Below are 22,495 nucleotides of genomic sequence, written 5' to 3'. Positions count from 1 at the left end.
AAAGAAAAACTGTTGTATCCCATTTCCTGGAACATTCATGGAAATTTCATTATAATCATGAAAAATTGTTAATCGGCATAACGAAAAAGATTAACAATGCAGAAGATAGAATATTAATGCTGTCAAGCATTATTTGGAAGCTGGGGGGTGTGGGGGAAGAAAGAAAGTAAGAAAAAGTGTTGTATCCCATTTCCTGGAACATTCATGGAAATTTCAATAAAATAATAAAAAGATTGTTAATGTGCATAAAGAAAAAGAGTAAGAATGCAGAAGATAGAATATTAATGGTGTCAAGCATGATTTGAAAGATGGGGGGGTAGGGGGATTAAAGAAAGAAAGAAAAACTGTTGTATCCCATTTCCTTGAACATTCATGGAAATTTCATAAAATAATAAAAAGATTGTTAATCTGCATAAAGAAAAAGTGTAAGAATGCAGAAGATTGAATATTAATGTTGTGAAACATGATTGGGAAGCTGGGGGGTGGTAGGGGATAAAAGAAAGAAAGAAAAACTGTTTTATCCCATTTCCTTGTACATTCACGGAAATTTCAATAAAATAATAAAAGACTGTTAATCTGCATAAAGAAAAAGAGTAAGAATGCAGAAGATAGAATATTAATGGTGTCAAGCATGATTTGAAAGCTGGGGGGCGTGGGGAATAAAAGAAAGAAAGAAAAAATGTTGTATCCCATTTCCATGAATATTCATGGAAATTTCAATAAAATAATAAAAAGACTTTTAATCTGCATAAAGAAAAAGTGAAAGACTCAGAAGATAGAATATTAAGGTTGTCAACCATGATTTGGAAGCTGGGGGCGTTGGGGATGAAAGAAAGAAAGAAAAACTGTTGTATCCCATTTCCTTGAACATTCATGGAAATTTCAATAAAATAATGAAAAGATTGTTAATGTGCATAAAGAAAAAGAGTAAGAATGCAGAAGATAGAATATTAATGTTGTCAAGCATGATTGGAAAGCTGGTGGGGTTGGGGGATTAAAGAAAGAAAGAAAAAATGTTGTATCACATTTCCTTGAACATTCATGGAAATTTCAATAAAATCATAAAAAGATTGTTAATCTGCATAAAGAAAAAGAGTAAGAATGCAGAAGATAGAATATTAATGTTGTCAACCATGATTTGGTAGTTGGGTGGGGTGGGGGAAGAAAGAAAGTAAGAAAAACTGTTGTATCCCATTTCCTGGAACATTCATGGAAATTTCATTATAATCATGAAAAATTGTTAATCGGCATAACGAAAAAGATTAAGAATGCAGAAGATAGAATATTAATGCTGTCAAGCATGATTTGGAAGCTGGGGGGTGTGGGGGAAGAAAGAAAGTAAGAAAAACTGTTGTATCCCATTTCCTGGAACATTCATGGAAATTTCAATAAAATAATTAAAAGATTGTTAATGTGCATAAAGAAAAAGAGTAAGAATGCAGAAGATAGAATATTAATGGTGTCAAGCATGATTTGAAAGCTGGGGGGTAGGGGGATTAAAGAAAGAAAGAAAAACTGTTGTATCCCATTTCCTTGAACATTCATGGAAATTTCAACAAAATAATAAAAAGATTGTTAATGTGCATAAAGAAAAAGTGTAAGAATGCAGAAGATAGAATATTAATGGTGTCAAGCATGATTTGGTAGTTGGGGGGGGGGTGGGGGAAGAAGGAAAGTAAGAAAAACTGTTGTATCCCATTTCCTGGAACATTCATGGAAATTTCATTATAATCATGAAAAATTGTTAATCGGCATAACGAAAAAGATTAAGAATGCAGAAGATAGAATATTAACGCTGTCAAGCATGTTTTGGAAGCTGGGGGGTGTGGGGGAAGAAAGAAAGTAAGAAAAACTGTTGTATCCCATTTCCTGGAACATTCATGGCAATTTCAATAAAATCATAAAAAGATTGTTAATGTGCATAAAGAAAAAGAGTAAGAATGCAGAAGATAGAATATTAATGGTGTCAAGCATGATTTGAAAGCTGGGGGGGTAGGGGGATTAAAGAAAGAAAGAAAAACTGTTGTATCCCATTTCCTTGAACATTCATGGAAATTCCATAAAATAATAAAAAGATTGTAAATCTGCATAAAGAAAAAGTGTAAGAATGCAGAAGATTGAATATTAATGTTGTGAAACATGATTTGGAAGCTGGGGGGTGGTAGGAATAAAAGAAAGAAAGAAAAACTGTTTTATCCCATTTCCTTGTACATTCACGGAAATTTCAATAAAATAATAAAAGATTGTTAATCTGCATAAAGAAAAAGAGTAAGAATGCAGAAGATAGAATATTAATGTTGTCAAACATGATTTGGAAGGTGGGGGGGGATGAAAGAATGAAAGAAAAACTGTTGTATCCCATTTCCATGAATATTCATGGAAATTTCAATAAAATAATAAAAAGACTGTTAATCTGCATAAAGAAAAAGTGAAAGACTCAGAAGATAGAATATTAAGGTTGTCAACCATGATTTGGAAGCTGGGGGCGTTGGGGATGAAAGAAAGAAAGAAAAACTGTTGTATCCCATTTCCTTGAACAGTAATGGAAATTTCAATAAAATACTAAAAAGATTGTTAATCTGCATAAAGAAAAGGTGTAAGAATGCGGGAGATAGAATATTAATGTTGTCAACCATGATTTGGAAGCTGGGGGGGGGGATGAAAGCAAGAAAAAAACTGTTGTATCCCATTTCCTTGAACATTCATGGAAATTTCAATAAAATAATAAAAAGATTTTTAATCTGCATAAAGACAAAGAGTAAGAATGCAGAAGATAGAATATTAATGGTGTCAAGCATGATTTGAAAGCTGGGGTGGTGGGGGATTAAAGAAAGAAAGTAAAACTGCTGTATCCCATTTCCTTGAACATTCATGGGAATTTCAATAAAATAATAAAAAGATTGTTAATCTGAATAAAGAAAAAGAGTAAGAATGCAGAAGATAGAATATTAATGTTGTCAACCATGATTTGGATGCTAGGGGGTGGGGGATAAAAGAAAGAAAGAAAAACTTTTGTATCCCATTTCCTTGAACATTCATGGAAATTTCAATAAAATAATAAAAAGATTGTTAATCTGCATAAAGAAAGAGTAAGAATGCAGAAGATAGAATATTAATTTTGTCAACCATGATTTGGAAGCTGGGGGGCGTGGGGTATAAAAGAAAGAAAGAAAAACTGTTTTATCCCATTTCCTTGAACATTCATGGAAATTTCAATAAAATAATAAAAAGATTGTGAATCTGCATAAAGAAAAAGAGTAAGAATGCAGAAGATAGAATATTAATGTTGTCAACCATGATTTGGAAGCTAGGGGGGGTGGGGGATAAAAGAAAGAAAGAAAAACTGTTGTATCCCATTTCCTTGAACATTCATGGAAATTTTAATAAAATAATAAAAAGATTGTTAATCTGCATAGAGAAAAAGTGTAAGAAAGTAGACGATAGCATATTAATGGTGTCAACCATGATTTGGAAGCTGGGGGCGTTGGGGATGAAAGAAAGAAAGAAAAACTGTTTTATCCCATTTCCTTGAACATTCATGGAAATTTGAATAAAATAATAAAAAGATTGTTAATCTGCATAAAGAAAAAGAGTAAGAATGCAGAAGATAGAATATTAATGTTGTCAAACATGATTTGGAAGTTGGGGGAGGATGAAAGAATGAAAGATAAACTGTTGTATCCCATTTCCATGAATATTCATGGAAATTTCAATAAAATAATAAAAAGACTGTTAATCTGCATAAAGAAAAAGTGAAAGACTCAGAAGATAGAATATTAAGGTTGTCAACCATGATTTGGAAGTTGGGGCGTTGGGGATGAAAGAAAGAAAGAAAAACTGTTGTATCCCATTTCCGTGAACATTCATGGAAATTTCAACAAAATAATAAAAAGATTGTTAATGTGCATAAAGAAAAAGAGTAAGAATGCAGAAGATAGAATATTAATGTTGTCAAGCATGATTGGAAAGCTGGTGGGGTTGGGGGATTAAAGAAAGAAAGAAAAAATGTTGTATCCCATTTCCTTGAACATTCATGGAAATTTCAATAAAATAATAAAAAGATTGTTAATCTGCATAAAGAAAAAGAGTAAGAATGCAGAAGATAGAATATTAATGTTGTCAACCATGATTTGGTTGTTGGGGGGGGTGGGGGAAGAAAGAAAGTAAGAAAAACTGTTGTATCCCATTTCCTGGAACATTCATGGAAATTTCAATAAAATAATAAAAAGATTGTTAATGTGCATAAAGAAAAAGAGTAAGAATGCAGAAGATAGAACATTAATGTTGTCAAGCATGATTTGAAAGCTGGGGGGGTAGGGGGATTAAAGAAAGAAAGAAAAACTGTTGTATCCCATTTCCTGGAACATTCATGGAAATTTCAATAAAATAATAAAAAGATTGTTAATCAGCATAAAGAAAAAGAATAAGAATGCAGAAGATAGAATATTAATGTTGTAAACCATGATTTGGAAGCTGGGGGGGGTGGGGGATAAAAGAAAGAAAGAAAAACTGTTTTATCCCATTTCCCTTAATATTCATGGAAATTTAAATAAAATCATGAAAAGATTGTTAATCTGCATAACGGAAAAGAGTAAGAATGCAGAAGATAGAATATTAATGTTGTCAACCATGATTTGGTAGTTGGGGGGGGTGGGGGAAGAAAGAAAGTAAGAAAAACTGTTGTATCCCATTTCCTGGAACATTCATGGAAATTTCATTATAATCATGAAAAATTGTTAATCGGCATAACGAAAAAGATTAAGAATGCAGAAGATAGAATATTAACGCTGTCAAGCATGTTTTGGAAGCTGGGGGGTGTGGGGGAAGAAAGAAAGTAAGAAAAACTGTTGTATCCCATTTCCTGGAACATTCATGGAAATTTCAATAAAATAATAAAAAGATTGTTAATGTGCAGAAAGAAAAAGAGTAAGAATGCAGAAGATAGAATATTAATGGTGTCAAGCATGATTTGAAAGCTGGGGGGGTAGGGGGATTAAAGAAAGAAAGAAAAACTGTTGTATCCCATTTCCTTGAACATTCATGGAAATTTCATAAAATAATAAAAAGATTGTTAATCTGCATAAAGAAAAAGTGTAAGAATGCAGAAGATTGAATATTAATGTTGTGAAACATGATTTGGCAGCTGGGGGGTGGTAGGAATAAAAGAAAGAAAGAAAAACTGTTTTATCCCATTTCCTTGTACATTCACGGAAATTTCAATAAAATAATAAAAGATTGTTAATCTGCGTAAAGAAAAAGAGTAAGAATGCAGAAGATAGAATATTAATGTTGTCAAACATGATTTGGAAGGTGGGGGGGGATGAAAGAATGAAAGAAAAACTGTTGTATACCATTTCCATGAATATTCATGGAAATTTCAATAAAATAATAAAAAGACTGTTAATCTGCATAAAGAAAAAGTGAAAGACTCAGAAGATAGAATATTAAGGTTGTCAACCATGATTTGGAAGCTGGGGGCGTTGGGGATGAAAGAAAGAAAGAAAAACTGTTGTATCCCATTTCCTTGAACATTCATGGAAATTTCAACAAAATAATAAAAAGATTGTTAATGTGCATAAAGAAAAAGAGTAAGAATGCAGAAGATAGAATATTAATGTTGTCAAGCATGATTGGAAAGCTGGTGGGGTTGGGGGATTAAAGAAAGAAAGAAAAAATATTGTATCCCATTTCCTTGAACATTCATGGAAATTTCAATAAAATAATAAAAAGATTGTTAATCTGCATAAAGAAAAAGAGTAAGAATGCAGAAGATAGAATATTAATGTTGTCAACCATGATTTGGTAGTTGGGGGGGGTGGGGGAAGAAAGAAAGTAAGAAAAACTGTTGTATCCCATTTCCTGGAACATTCATGGAAATTTCATTATAATCATGAAAAATTGTTAATCGGCATAACGAAAAAGATTAAGAATGCAGAAGATAGAATATTAATGCTGTCAAGCATGTTTTGGAAGCTGGGGGGTGTGGGGGAAGAAAGAAAGTAAGAAAAACTGTTGTATCCCATTTTCTGGAACATTCATGGAAATTTCAATAAAATAATAAAAAGATTGTTAATGTGCATAAAGAAAAAGAGTAAGAATGCAGAAGATAGAATATTAATGGTGTCAAGCATGATTTGAAAGCTGGGGGGGTAGGGGGATTAAAGAAAGAAAGAAAAACTGTTGTATCCCATTTCCTTGAACATTCATGGAAATTTCATAAAATAATAAAATATTGTTAATCTGCATAAAGAAAAAGTGTAAGAATGCAGAAGATTGAATATTAATGTTGTGAAACTTGATTTGGAAGCTGGGGGGTGGTAGGGTATAAAAGAAAGAAAGAAAAACTGTTTTATCCCATTTCCTTGTACATTCACGGAAATTTCAATAAAATAATAAAAGATTGTTAATCTGCATAAAGAAAAAGAGTAAGAATGCAGAAGATAGAATATTAATGTTGTCAAACATGATTTGGAAGGTGGGGGGGGATGAAAGAATGAAAGAAAAACTGTTGTATCCCATTTCCATGAATATTCATGGAAATTTCAATAAAATAATAAAAAGACTGTTAATCTGCATAAAGAAAAAGTGAAAGACTCAGAAGATAGAATATTAAGGTTGTCAACCATGATTTGGAAGCTGGGGGCGTTGGGGATGAAAGAAAGAAAGAAAAACTGTTGTATCCCATTTCCTTGAACAGTCATGGAAATTTCAATAAAATACTAATAAGATTGTTAATCTGCATAAAGAAAAGGTGTAAGAATGCGGGAGATAGAATATTAATGTTGTCAACCATGATTTGGATGCTAGGGGGTGGGGGATAAAAGAAAGAATGAAAAACTTTTGTATCCCATTTCCTTGAACATTCATGGAAATTTCAATAAAATAATAAAAAGATTGTTAATCTGCATAAAGACAAAGAGTAAGAATGCAGAAGATAGAATATTAATGGTGTCAAGCATGATTTGAAAGCTGGGGTGGTGGGGGATTAAAGAAAGAAAGTAAAACTGCTGTATCCCATTTCCTTGAACATTCATGGGAATTTCAATAAAATAATAAAAAGATTGTTAATCTGAATAAAGAAAAAGAGTAAGAATGCAGAAGATAGAATATTAATGTTGTCAACCATGATTTGGATGCTAGGGGGTGGGGGATAAAAGAAAGAAAGAAAAACTTTTGTATCCCATTTCCTTGAACATTCATGGAAATTTCAATAAAATAATAAAAAGATTGTTAATCTGCATAAAGAAAGAGTAAGAATGCAGAAGATAGAATATTAATTTTGTCAACCATGATTTGGAAGCTGGGGGGGGTGGGGTATAAAAGAAAGAAAGAAAAACTGTTTTATCCCATTTCCTTGAACATTCATGGAAATTTCAATAAAATAATAAAAAGATTGTGAATCTGCATAAACAAAAAGAGTAAGAATGCAGAAGATAGAATATTAATGGTCTCAAGCATGATTGGAAAGCTGGTGGGGTTGGGGGATTAAAGAAAGAAAGAAAAAATGTTGTATCCCATTTCCTTGAACATTCATGGAATTTTCAATAAAATAATAAAAAGATTGTTAATCTGCATAAAGAAAAAGAGTAAAAATGCAGAAGATAGAATATTAATGTTGTCAACCATGATTTGGTAGTTGGGGGGGGTGGGGGAAGAAAGAAAGTAAGAAAAACTGTTGTATCCCATTTCCTGGAACATTCATGGAAATTTCATTATAATCATGAAAATATTGTTAATCGGCATAACGAAAAAGATTAAGAATGCAGAAGATAGAATATTAATGGTGTCAAGCATGATTTGAAAGCTGGGGGGCGTGGGGGATAAAAGAAAGAAAGAAAAACTGTTGTATCCCATTTCCATGAATATTCATGGAAATTTCAATAAAATAATAAAAAGACTGTTAATCTGCATAAAGAAAAAGTGAAAGACTCAGAAGATAGAATATTAAGGTTGTCAACCATGATTTGGAAGCTGGGGGCGTTGGGGATGAAAGAAAGAAAGAAAAACTGTTGTATCCCATTTCCTTGAACATTCATGGAAATTCCAATAAAATAATGAAAAGATTGTTAATGTGCATAAAGTAAAAGAGTAAGAATGCAGAAGATAGAATATTAATGTTGTCAAGCATGATTGGAAAGCTGGTGGGGTTGGGGGATTAAAGAAAGAAAGAAAAAATGTTGTATCCCATTTCCTTGAACATTCATGGAAATTTCAATAAAATCATAAAAAGATTGTTAATCTGCATAAAGAAAAAGAGTAAGAATGCAGAAGATAGAATATTAATGTTGTCAACCATGATTTGGTAGTTGGGTGGGGTGGGGGAAGAAAGAAAGTAAGAAAAACTGTTGTATCCCATTTCCTGGAACATTCATGGAAATTTCATTATAATCATGAAAAATTGTTAATCGGCATAACGAAAAAGATTAAGAATGCAGAAGATAGAATATTAATGCTGTCAAGCATGATTTGGAAGCTGGGGGGTGTGGGGGAAGAAAGAAAGTAAGAAAAACTGTTGTATCCCATTTCCTGGAACATTCATGGAAATTTCAATAAAATAATAAAAAGATTGTTAATGTGCATAAAGAAAAAGAGTAAGAATGCAGAAGATAGAATATTAATGGTGTCAAGCATGATTTGAAAGATGGGGGGGGTAGGGGGATTAAAGAAAGAAAGAAAAACTGTTGTATCCCATTTCCTTGAACATTCATGGAAATTTCATAAAATAATAAAAAGATTGTTAATCTGCATAAAGAAAAAGTGTAAGAATGCAGAAGATTGAATATTAATGTTGTGAAACATGATTTGGAAGCTGGGGGGTGGTAGGGGATAAAAGAAAGAAAGAAAAACTGTTTTATCCCATTTCCTTGTACATTCACGGAAATTTCAATAAAATAATAAAAGACTGTTAATCTGCATAAAGAAAAAGAGTAAGAATGCAGAAGATAGAATATTAATGGTGTCAAGCATGATTTGAAAGCTGGGGGGCGTGGGGGATAAAAGAAAGAAAGAAAAACTGTTGTATCCCATTTCCATGAATATTCATGGAAATTTCAATAAAATAATAAAAAGACTGTTAATCTGCATAAAGAAAAAGTGAAAGACTCAGAAGATAGAATATTAATGTTGTCAACCATGATTTGGTAGTTGGGTGGGGTGGGGGAAGAAAGAAAGTAAGAAAAACTGTTGTATCCCATTTCCTGGAACATTCATGGAAATTTCATTATAATCATGAAAAATTGTTAATCGGCATAACGAAAAAGATTAAGAATGCAGAAGATAGAATATAAATGCTGTCAAGCATGTTTTGGAAGCTGGGGGGTGTGGGGGAAGAAAGAAAGTAAGAAAAACTGTTGTATCCCATTTCCTGGAACATTCATGGAAATTTCAATAAAATAATAAAAAGATTGTTAATGTGCATAAAGAAAAAGAGTAAGAATGCAGAAGATTGAATATTAATGTTGTGAAACATGATTTGGAAGCTGGGGGGTGGTAGGAATAAAAGAAAGAAAGAAAAACTGTTTTATCCCATTTCCTTGTACATTCACGGAAATTTCAATAAAATAATAAAAGATTGTTAATCTGCATAAAGAAAAAGAGTAAGAATGCAGAAGATAGAATATTAATGTTGTCAAACATGATTTGGAAGGTGGGGGGGATGAAAGAATGAAAGAAAAACTGTTGTATCCCATTTCCATGAATATTCATGGAAATTTCAATAAAATAATAAAAAGACTGTTAATCTGCATAAAGAAAAATTGAAAGACTCAGAAGATAGAATATTAAGGTTGTCAACCATGATTTGGAAGCTGGGGGCGTTGGGGATGAAAGAAAGAAAGAAAAACTGTTGTATCCCATTTCCGTGAACAGTAATGGAAATTTCAATAAAATACTAAAAAGATTGTTAATCTGTATAAAGAAAAGGTGTAAGAATGCGGGAGATAGAATATTAATGTTGTCAACCATGATTTGGAAGCTGGGGGGGGGGGATGAAAGCAAGAAAAAAACTGTTGTATCCCATTTCCTTGAACATTCATGGAAATTTCAATAAAATAATAAAAAGATTGTTAATCTGCATAAAGACAAAGAGTAAGAATGCAGAAGATAGAATATTAATGGTGTCAAGCATGATTTGAAAGCTGGGGTGGTGGGGGATTAAAGAAAGAAAGTAAAACTGCTGTATCCCATTTCCTTGAACATTCATGGGAATTTCAATAAAATAATAAAAAGATTGTTAATCTGAATAAAGAAAAAGAGTAAGAATGCAGAAGATAGAATATTAATGTTGTCAACCATGATTTGGATGCTAGGGGGTGGGGGATAAAAGAAAGAAAGAAAAACTTTTGTATCCCATTTCCTTGAACATTCATGGAAATTTCAATAAAATAATAAAAAGATTGTTAATCTGCATAAAGAAAGAGTAAGAATGCAGAAGATAGAATATTAATTTTGTCAACCATGATTTGGAAGCTGGGGGGTTGTGGTAAAAAAGAAAGAAAGAAAAACTGTTTTATCCCATTTCCTTGAACATTCATGGAAATTTCAATAAAATAATAAAAAGATTGTGAATCTGCATAAAGAAAAAGAGTAAGAATGCAGAAGATAGAATATTAATGTTATCAACCATGATTTGGAAGCTAGGGGGGGTGGGGGATAAAAGAAAGAAAGAAAAACTGTTGTATCCCATTTCCTTGAACATTCATGGAAATTTTAATAAAATAATAAAAAGATTGTTAATCTGCATAGAGAAAAAGTGTAAGAAACTAGACGATAGCATATTAATGGTGTCAACCATGATTTGGAAGTTAGGGGTGGTGGGGGACAAAAGGAAGAAAGAAAAACTGTTGTATCCCATTTCCTTGAACATTCATGGAAATTTCAATAAAATAATAAAAAGATTGTTAATCTGCATAAAGAAAAAGAGTAAGAATGCAGAAGATAGAACATTAATGTAGTCAACCATGATTTGTAAGCTGGGGGGCGTGGGGGATAAAAGAAAGAAAGAAAAACTGTTGTATCCCATTTCCTTAAACATTCATGGAAATTTCAATATAATAGTAAAAAGATAGTTAATCTGCATAAAGAAAAATAGTAAGAATGCAGAAGATAGAATATTAATGTTGTCAAGCATGATTTGGAAATGGGGGTGTCGGGGGATGAAAGAAAGAAAGAAAAAGTGTTGTATCCCATTTCCTTGAACATTCATGGAAATTTCAATAAAAAAATAAAAAGATTGTTAATCTGCATAAAGAAAAAGAATAAGAATGCAGAAGATAGAATATTAATGTTGTCAACCATGATTTGGAAGCTAGGGGGGGTGGGGGATAAAAGAAAGAAAGAAAAACTGTTTTATCCCATTTCCCTTAACATTCATGGAAATTTAAATAAAATCATGAAAACATTGTTAATCTGCATAACGGAAAAGAGTAAGAATGCAGAAGATAGAATATTAATGTTGTCAACCATGATTAGGAAGCTGGGGGGGGTGGGGGAATAAAGAATGTAAGAAAAACTGTTGTAACCCATTTCCTTGAACATTCATGGAAATTTCAACAAAATAATAAAAAGATTGTTAATCCGCATAAAGAAAAAGAGTAAGAATGCAGAAGATAGAATATGAATGGTGTCAAGCATGATTTGAAAGCTGGGGGGGTAGGGGGATTAAAGAAAGAAAGAAAAACTGTTGTATCCCATTTCCTGGAACATTCATGGAAATTTCATTATAATCATGAAAAATTGTTAATCGGCATAACGAAAAAGATTAAGAATGCAGAAGATAGAATATTAATGCTGTCAGGCATGATTTGGAAGCTGGGGGGTGTGGGGGAAGAAAGAAAGTAAGAAAAACTGTTGTATCCCATTTCCTGGAACATTCATGGAAATTTCAATAAAATAATAAAAAGATTGTTAATGTGCATAAAGAAAAAGAGTAAGAATGCAGAAGATAGAACATTAATGGTGTCAAGCATGATTTGAAAGCTGGGGGGGTAGGGGGATTAAAGAAAGAAAGAAAAACTGTTGTATCCCATTTCCTTGAACATTCATGGAAATTTCATAAAATAATAAAAAGATTGTTAATCTGCATAAAGAAAAAGTGTAAGAATGCAGAAGATTGAATATTAATGTTGTGAAACATGATTTGTAAGCTGGGGGGTGGTAGGGGATAAAAGAAAGAAAGAAAAACTGTTTTATCCCATTTCTTTGTACATTCACGGAAATTTCAATAAAATAATAAAAGATTGTTAATCTGCATAAAGAAAAAGAGTAAGAATGCAGAAGATAGAATATTAATGTTGTCAAACATGATTTGGAAGGTGGGGGGGGATGAAAGAATGAAAGAAAAACTGTTGTATCCCATTTCCATGAATATTCATGGAAATTTCAATAAAATAATAAAAAGACTGTTAATCTGCATAAAGAAAAAGTGAAAGACTCAGAAGATAGAATATTATGGTTGTCAACCATGATTTGGAAGTTGGGGCGTTGGGGATGAAAGAAAGAAAGAAAAACTGTTGTATCCCATTTCCTTGAACATTCATGGAAATTTCAACAAAATAATAAAAAGATTGTTAATGTGCATAAAGAAAAAGAGTAAGAATGCAGAAGATAGAATATTAATGTTGTCAAGCATGATTGGAAAGCTGGTGGGGTTGGGGGATGAAAGAAAGAAAGAAAAAATGTTGTATTCCATTTCCTTGAACATTCATGGAAATTTCAATAAAATAATAAAAAGATTGTTAATCTGCATAAAGAAAAAGAGTAAGAATGCAGAAGATAGAATATTAATGTTGTCAACCATGATTTGGTAGTTGGGGGGGGTGGGGGAAGAAAGAAAGTAAGAAAAACTGTTGTATCCCATTTCCTGGAACATTCATGGAAATTTCAATAAAATAATAAAAAGATTGTTAATGTGCATAAAGAAAAAGAGTAAGAATGCAGAAGATAGAAAATTAATGGTGTCAAGCATGATTTGAAAGCTGGGGGGGTAGGGGGATTAAAGAAAGAAAGAAAAACTGTTGTATCCCATTTCCTGGAACATTCATGGAAATTTCAATAAAATAATAAAAAGATTGTTAATCTGCATAAAGAAAAAGAATAAGAATGCAGAAGATAGAATATTAATGTTTTAAACCATGATTTGGAAGCTGGGGGGGGTGGGGGATAAAAGAAAGAAAGAAAAACTGTTTTATCCCATTTCCCTTAACATTCATGGAAATTTAAATAAAATCATGAAAAGATTGTTAATCTTCATAACGGAAAAGAGTAAGAATGCAGAAGATAGAATATTAATGTTGTCAACCATGATTTGGTAGTTGGGGGGGGTGGGGGAAGAAAGAAAGTAAGAAAAACTGTTGTATCCCATTTCCTGGAACATTCATGGAAATTTCATTATAATCATGAAAAATTGTTAATCGGCATAACGAAAAAGATTAAGAATGCAGAAGATAGAATATTAACGCTGTCAAGCATGTTTTGGAAGCTGGGGGGTGTGGGGGAAGAAAGAAAGTAAGAAAAACTGTTGTATCCCATTTCCTGGAACATTCATGGAAATTTCAATAAAATAATAAAAAGATTGTTAATGTGCATAAAGAAAAAGAGTAAGAATGCAGAAGATAGAATATTAATGGTGTCAAGCATGATTTGAAAGCTGGGGGGGTAGGGGGATTAAAGAAAGAAAGAAAAACTGTTGTATCCCATTTCCTTGAACATTCATGGAAATTTCATAAAATAATAAAAAGATTGTTAATCTGCATAAAGAAAAAGTGTAAGAATGCAGAAGATTGAATATTAATGTTGTGAAACATGATTTGGCAGCTGGGGGGTGGTAGGAATAAAAGAAAGAAATAAAAACTGTTTTATCCCATTTCCTTGTACATTCACGGAAATTTCAATAAAATAATAAAAGATTGTTAATCTGCATAAAGAAAAAGAGTAAGAATGCAGAAGATAGAATATTAATGTTGTCAAACATGATTTGGAAGGTGGGGGGGGATGAAAGAATGGAAGAAAAACTGTTGTATACCATTTCCATGAATATTCATGGAAATTTCAATAAAATAATAAAAAGACTGTTAATCTGCATAAAGAAAAAGTGAAAGACTCAGAAGATAGAATATTAAGGTTGTCAACCATGATTTGGAAGCTGGGGGCTTTGGGGATGAAAGAAAGAAAGAAAAACTGTTGTATCCCATTTCCTTGAACATTCATGGAAATTTCAATAAAATAATAAAAAGATTGTTAATGTGCATAAAGAAAAAGAGTAAGAATGCAGAAGATAGAATATTAATGTTGTCAAGCATGATTGGAAAGCTGGTGGGGTTGGGGGATTAAAGAAAGAAAGAAAAAATGTTGTATCCCATTTCCTTGAACATTCATGGAAATTTCAATAAAATAATAAAAAGATTGTTAATCTGCATAAAGAAAAAGAGTAAGAATGCATAAGATAGAATATTAATGTTGTCAACTATGATTTGGTAGTTGGGGGGGGTGGGGGAAGAAAGAAAGTAAGAAAAACTGTTGTATCCCATTTCCTGGAACATTCATGGAAATTTCATTATAATCATGAAAAATTGTTAATCGGCATAACGAAAAAGATTAAGAATGCCGAAGATAGAATATTAATGCTGTCAAGCATGTTTCGGAAGCAGGGGGGTGTGGGGGAAGGAAGAATGTAAGAAAAACTGTTGTATCCCATTTCCTGGAACATTCATGGAAATTTCATTATAATCATGAAAAGATTGTTAATCGGCATAACGAAAAAGATTAAGAATGCAGAAGATAGAATATTAATGCTGTCAACCATGATGTGGAAGCTGGGGGGTGTGGGGGAAGAAAGAAAGTAAGAAAAACTGTTGTATCCCATTTCCTGGAACATTCATGGAAATTTCAATAAAATAATAAAAAGATTGTTAATGTGCATAAAGAAAAAGAGTAAGAATGCAGAAGATAGAATATTAATGGTGTCAAGCATGATTTGAAAGCTGGGGGGGTAGGGGGATTAAAGAAAGAAAGAAAAACTGTTGTATCCCATTTCCTTGAACATTCATGGAAATTTCAACAAAATAATAAAAAGATTGTTAATGTGCATAAAGAAAAACAGTAAGAATGCAGAAGATAGAATATTAATCTTGTGAAACTTGATTTGGAAGCTGGGGGGTGGTAGGGTATAAAAGAAAGAAAGAAAAACTGTTTTATCCCATTTCCTTGTACATTCACGGAAATTTCAATAAAATAATAAAAGATTGTTAATCTGCATAAAGAAAAAGAGTAAGAATGCAGAAGATAGAATATTAATGTTGTCAAACATGATTTGGAAGGTGGGGGGGGATGAAAGAATGAAAGAAAAACTGTTGTATCCCATTTCCATGAATATTCATGGAAATTTCAATAAAATAATAAAAAGACTGTTAATCTGCATAAAGAAAAAGTGAAAGACTCAGAAGATAGAATATTAAGGTTGTCAACCATGATTTGGAAGCTGGGGGCGTTGGGGATGAAAGAAAGAAAGAAAAACTGTTGTATCCCATTTCCTTGAACAGTCATGGAAATTTCAATAAAATACTAATAAGATTGTTAATCTGCATAAAGAAAAGGTGTAAGAATGCGGGAGATAGAATATTAATGTTGTCAACCATGATTTGGATGCTAGGGGGTGGGGGATAAAAGAAAGAATGAAAAACTTTTGTATCCCATTTCCTTGAACATTCATGGAAATTTCAATAAAATAATAAAAAGATTGTTAATCTGCATAAAGAAAGAGTAAGAATGCAGAAGATTGAATATTAATGTTGTGAAACATGATTTGGAAGCTGGGGGGTGGTAGGGGATAAAAGAAAGAAAGAAAAACTGTTTTATCCCATTTCCTTGTACATTCACGGAAATTTCAATAAAATAATAAAAGACTGTTAATCTGCATAAAGAAAAAGAGTAAGAATGCAGAAGATAGAATATTAATGGTGTCAAGCATGATTTGAAAGCTGGGGGGCGTGGGGGATAAAAGAAAGAAAGAAAAACTGTTGTATCAAATTTCCATGAATATTCATGGAAATTTCAATAAAATAATAAAAAGACTGTTAATCTGCATAAAGAAAAAGTGAAAGACTCAGAAGATAGAATATTAATGTTGTCAACCATGATTTGGTAGTTGGGTGGGGTGGGGGAAGAAAGAAAGTAAGAAAAACTGTTGTATCCCATTTCCTGGAACATTCATGGAAATTTCATTATAATCATGAAAAATTGTTAATCGGCATAACGAAAAAGATTAAGAATGCAGAAGATAGAATATAAATGCTGTCAAGCATGTTTTGGAAGCTGGGGGGTGTGGGGGAAGAAAGAAAGTAAGAAAAACTGTTGTATCCCATTTCCTGGAACATTCATGGAAATTTCAATAAAATAATAAAAAGATTGTTAATGTGCATAAAGAAAAAGAGTAAGAATGCAGAAGATTGAATATTAATGTTGTGAAACATGATTTGGAAGCTGGGGGGTGGTAGGAATAAAAGAAAGAAAGAAAAACTGTTTTATCCCATTTCCTTGTACATTCACGGAAATTTCAATAAAATAATAAAAGATTGTTAATCTGCATAAAGAAAAAGAGTAAGAATGCAGAAGATAGAATATTAATGTTGTCAAACATGATTTGGAAGGTGGGGGGGGATGAAAGAATGAAAGAAAAACTGTTGTATCCCATTTCCATGAATATTCATGGAAATTTCAATAAAATAATAAAAAGACTGTTAATCTGCATAAAGAAAAATTGAAAGACTCAGAAGATAGAATATTAAGGTTGTCAACCATGATTTGGAAGCTGGGGGCGTTGGGGATGAAAGAAAGAAAGAAAAACTGTTGTATCCCATTTCCGTGAACAGTAATGGAAATTTCAATAAAATACTAAAAAGATTGTTAATCTGTATAAAGAAAAGGTGTAAGAATGCGGGAGATAGAATATTAATGTTGTCAACCATGATTTGGAAGCTGGGGGGGGGGGATGAAAGCAAGAAAAAAACTGTTGTATCCCATTTCCTTGAACATTCATGGAAATTTCAATAAAATAATAAAAAGATTGTTAATCTGCATAAAGACAAAGAGTAAGAATGCAGAAGATAGAATATTAATGGTGTCAAGCATGATTTGAAAGCTGGGGTGGTGGGGGATTAAAGAAAGAAAGTAAAACTGCTGTATCCCATTTCCTTGAACATTCATGGGAATTTCAATAAAATAATAAAAAGATTGTTAATCTGAATAAAGAAAAAGAGTAAGAATGCAGAAGATAGAATATTAATGTTGTCAACCATGATTTGGATGCTAGGGGGTGGGGGATAAAAGAAAGAAAGAAAAACTTTTGTATCCCATTTCCTTGAACATTCATGGAAATTTCAATAAAATAATAAAAAGATTGTTAATCTGCATAAAGAAAGAGTAAGAATGCAGAAGATAGAATATTAATTTTGTCAACCATGATTTGGAAGCTGGGGGGTTGTGGTAAAAAAGAAAGAAAGAAAAACTGTTTTATCCCATTTCCTTGAACATTCATGGAAATTTCAATAAAATAATAAAAAGATTGTGAATCTGCATAAAGAAAAAGAGTAAGAATGCAGAAGATAGAATATTAATGTTATCAACCATGATTTGGAAGCTAGGGGGGGTGGGGGATAAAAGAAAGAAAGAAAAACTGTTGTATCCCATTTCCTTGAACATTCATGGAAATTTTAATAAAATAATAAAAAGATTGTTAATCTGCATAGAGAAAAAGTGTAAGAAACTAGACGATAGCATATTAATGGTGTCAACCATGATTTGGAAGTTAGGGGTGGTGGGGGACAAAAGGAAGAAAGAAAAACTGTTGTATCCCATTTCCTTGAACATTCATGGAAATTTCAATAAAATAATAAAAAGATTGTTAATCTGCATAAAGAAAAAGAGTAAGAATGCAGAAGATAGAACATTAATGTAGTCAACCATGATTTGTAAGCTGGGGGGCGTGGGGGATAAAAGAAAGAAAGAAAAACTGTTGTATCCCATTTCCTTAAACATTCATGGAAATTTCAATATAATAGTAAAAAGATAGTTAATCTGCATAAAGAAAAAGAGTAAGAATGCAGAAGATAGAATATTAATGTTGTCAAGCATGATTTGGAAATGGGGGTGTCGGGGGATGAAAGAAAGAAAGAAAAAGTGTTGTATCCCATTTCCTTGAACATTCATGGAAATTTCAATAAAAAAATAAAAAGATTGTTAATCTGCATAAAGAAAAAGAATAAGAATGCAGAAGATAGAATATTAATGTTGTCAACCATGATTTGGAAGCTAGGGGGGGTGGGGGATAAAAGAAAGAAAGAAAAACTGTTTTATCCCATTTCCCTTAACATTCATGGAAATTTAAATAAAATCATGAAAACATTGTTAATCTGCATAACGGAAAAGAGTAAGAATGCAGAAGATAGAATATTAATGTTGTCAACCATGATTAGGAAGCTGGGGGGGGTGGGGGAATAAAGAATGTAAGAAAAACTGTTGTAACCCATTTCCTTGAACATTCATGGAAATTTCAACAAAATAATAAAAAGATTGTTAATCCGCATAAAGAAAAAGAGTAAGAATGCAGAAGATAGAATATGAATGGTGTCAAGCATGATTTGAAAGCTGGGGGGGTAGGGGGATTAAAGAAAGAAAGAAAAACTGTTGTATCCCATTTCCTGGAACATTCATGGAAATTTCATTATAATCATGAAAAATTGTTAATCGGCATAACGAAAAAGATTAAGAATGCAGAAGATAGAATATTAATGCTGTCAGGCATGATTTGGAAGCTGGGGGGTGTGGGGGAAGAAAGAAAGTAAGAAAAACTGTTGTATCCCATTTCCTGGAACATTCATGGAAATTTCAATAAAATAATAAAAAGATTGTTAATGTGCATAAAGAAAAAGAGTAAGAATGCAGAAGATAGAACATTAATGGTGTCAAGCATGATTTGAAAGCTGGGGGGGTAGGGGGATTAAAGAAAGAAAGAAAAACTGTTGTATCCCATTTCCTTGAACATTCATGGAAATTTCATAAAATAATAAAAAGATTGTTAATCTGCATAAAGAAAAAGTGTAAGAATGCAGAAGATTGAATATTAATGTTGTGAAACATGATTTGTAAGCTGGGGGGTGGTAGGGGATAAAAGAAAGAAAGAAAAACTGTTTTATCCCATTTCTTTGTACATTCACGGAAATTTCAATAAAATAATAAAAGATTGTTAATCTGCATAAAGAAAAAGAGTAAGAATGCAGAAGATAGAATATTAATGTTGTCAAACATGATTTGGAAGGTGGGGGGGGATGAAAGAATGAAAGAAAAACTGTTGTATCCCATTTCCATGAATATTCATGGCAATTTCAATAAAATAATAAAAAGACTGTTAATCTGCATAAAGAAAAAGTGAAAGACTCAGAAGATAGAATATTATGGTTGTCAACCATGATTTGGAAGTTGGGGCGTTGGGGATGAAAGAAAGAAAGAAAAACTGTTGTATCCCATTTCCTTGAACATTCATGGAAATTTCAACAAAATAATAAAAAGATTGTTAATGTGCATAAAGAAAAAGAGTAAGAATGCAGAAGATAGAATATTAATGTTGTCAAGCATGATTGGAAAGCTGGTGGGGTTGGGGGATGAAAGAAAGAAAGAAAAAATGTTGTATTCCATTTCCTTGAACATTCATGGAAATTTCAATAAAATAATAAAAAGATTGTTAATCTGCATAAAGAAAAAGAGTAAGAATGCAGAAGATAGAATATTAATGTTGTCAACCATGATTTGGTAGTTGGGGGGGGTGGGGGAAGAAAGAAAGTAAGAAAAACTGTTGTATCCCATTTCCTGGAACATTCATGGAAATTTCAATAAAATAATAAAAAGATTGTTAATGTGCATAAAGAAAAAGAGTAAGAATGCAGAAGATAGAAAATTAATGGTGTCAAGCATGATTTGAAAGCTGGGGGGGTAGGGGGATTAAAGAAAGAAAGAAAAACTGTTGTATCCCATTTCCTGGAACATTCATGGAAATTTCAATAAAATAATAAAAAGATTGTTAATCTGCATAAAGAAAAAGAATAAGAATGCAGAAGATAGAATATTAATGTTTTAAACCATGATTTGGAAGCTGGGGGGGGTGGGGGATAAAAGAAAGAAAGAAAAACTGTTTTATCCCATTTCCCTTAACATTCATGGAAATTTAAATAAAATCATGAAAAGATTGTTAATCTTCATAACGGAAAAGAGTAAGAATGCAGAAGATAGAATATTAATGTTGTCAACCATGATTTGGTAGTTGGGGGGGGGTGGGGGAAGAAAGAAAGTAAGAAAAACTGTTGTATCCCATTTCCTGGAACATTCATGGAAATTTCATTATAATCATGAAAAATTGTTAATCGGCATAACGAAAAAGATTAAGAATGCAGAAGATAGAATATTAACGCTGTCAAGCATGTTTTGGAAGCTGGGGGGTGTGGGGGAAGAAAGAAAGTAAGAAAAACTGTTGTATCCCATTTCCTGGAACATTCATGGAAATTTCAATAAAATAATAAAAAGATTGTTAATGTGCATAAAGAAAAAGAGTAAGAATGCAGAAGATAGAATATTAATGGTGTCAAGCATGATTTGAAAGCTGGGGGGGTAGGGGGATTAAAGAAAGAAAGAAAAACTGTTGTATCCCATTTCCTTGAACATTCATGGAAATTTCATAAAATAATAAAAAGATTGTTAATCTGCATAAAGAAAAAGTGTAAGAATGCAGAAGATTGAATATTAATGTTGTGAAACATGATTTGGCAGCTGGGGGGTGGTAGGAATAAAAGAAAGAAATAAAAACTGTTTTATCCCATTTCCTTGTACATTCACGGAAATTTCAATAAAATAATAAAAGATTGTTAATCTGCATAAAGAAAAAGAGTAAGAATGCAGAAGATAGAATATTAATGTTGTCAAACATGATTTGGAAGGTGGGGGGGGATGAAAGAATGGAAGAAAAACTGTTGTATACCATTTCCATGAATATTCATGGAAATTTCAATAAAATAATAAAAAGACTGTTAATCTGCATAAAGAAAAAGTGAAAGACTCAGAAGATAGAATATTAAGGTTGTCAACCATGATTTGGAAGCTGGGGGCTTTGGGGATGAAAGAAAGAAAGAAAAACTGTTGTATCCCATTTCCTTGAACATTCATGGAAATTTCAATAAAATAATAAAAAGATTGTTAATGTGCATAAAGAAAAAGAGTAAGAATGCAGAAGATAGAATATTAATGTTGTCAAGCATGATTGGAAAGCTGGTGGGGTTGGGGGATTAAAGAAAGAAAGAAAAAATGTTGTATCCCATTTCCTTGAACATTCATGGAAATTTCAATAAAATAATAAAAAGATTGTTAATCTGCATAAAGAAAAAGAGTAAGAATGCATAAGATAGAATATTAATGTTGTCAACTATGATTTGGTAGTTGGGGGGGGTGGGGGAAGAAAGAAAGTAAGAAAAACTGTTGTATCCCATTTCCTGGAACATTCATGGAAATTTCATTATAATCATGAAAAATTGTTAATCGGCATAACGAAAAAGATTAAGAATGCCGAAGATAGAATATTAATGCTGTCAAGCATGTTTCGGAAGCAGGGGGGTGTGGGGGAAGGAAGAATGTAAGAAAAACTGTTGTATCCCATTTCCTGGAACATTCATGGAAATTTCATTATAATCATGAAAAGATTGTTAATCGGCATAACGAAAAAGATTAAGAATGCAGAAGATAGAATATTAATGCTGTCAACCATGATGTGGAAGCTGGGGGGTGTGGGGGAAGAAAGAAAGTAAGAAAAACTGTTGTATCCCATTTCCTGGAACATTCATGGAAATTTCAATAAAATAATAAAAAGATTGTTAATGTGCATAAAGAAAAAGAGTAAGAATGCAGAAGATAGAATATTAATGGTGTCAAGCATGATTTGAAAGCTGGGGGGGTAGGGGGATTAAAGAAAGAAAGAAAAACTGTTGTATCCCATTTCCTTGAACATTCATGGAAATTTCAACAAAATAATAAAAAGATTGTTAATGTGCATAAAGAAAAACAGTAAGAATGCAGAAGATAGAATATTAATCTTGTGAAACTTGATTTGGAAGCTGGGGGGTGGTAGGGTATAAAAGAAAGAAAGAAAAACTGTTTTATCCCATTTCCTTGTACATTCACGGAAATTTCAATAAAATAATAAAAGATTGTTAATCTGCATAAAGAAAAAGAGTAAGAATGCAGAAGATAGAATATTAATGTTGTCAAACATGATTTGGAAGGTGGGGGGGGATGAAAGAATGAAAGAAAAACTGTTGTATCCCATTTCCATGAATATTCATGGAAATTTCAATAAAATAATAAAAAGACTGTTAATCTGCATAAAGAAAAAGTGAAAGACTCAGAAGATAGAATATTAAGGTTGTCAACCATGATTTGGAAGCTGGGGGCGTTGGGGATGAAA

The sequence above is a fragment of the Cynocephalus volans genome, chromosome 15, assembly GCF_027409185.1.
Source record: "Cynocephalus volans isolate mCynVol1 chromosome 15, mCynVol1.pri, whole genome shotgun sequence".
Classification (NCBI taxonomy): Eukaryota; Metazoa; Chordata; class Mammalia; order Dermoptera; family Cynocephalidae; genus Cynocephalus; species Cynocephalus volans.
This window is presented reverse-complemented; position numbering follows the sequence as displayed.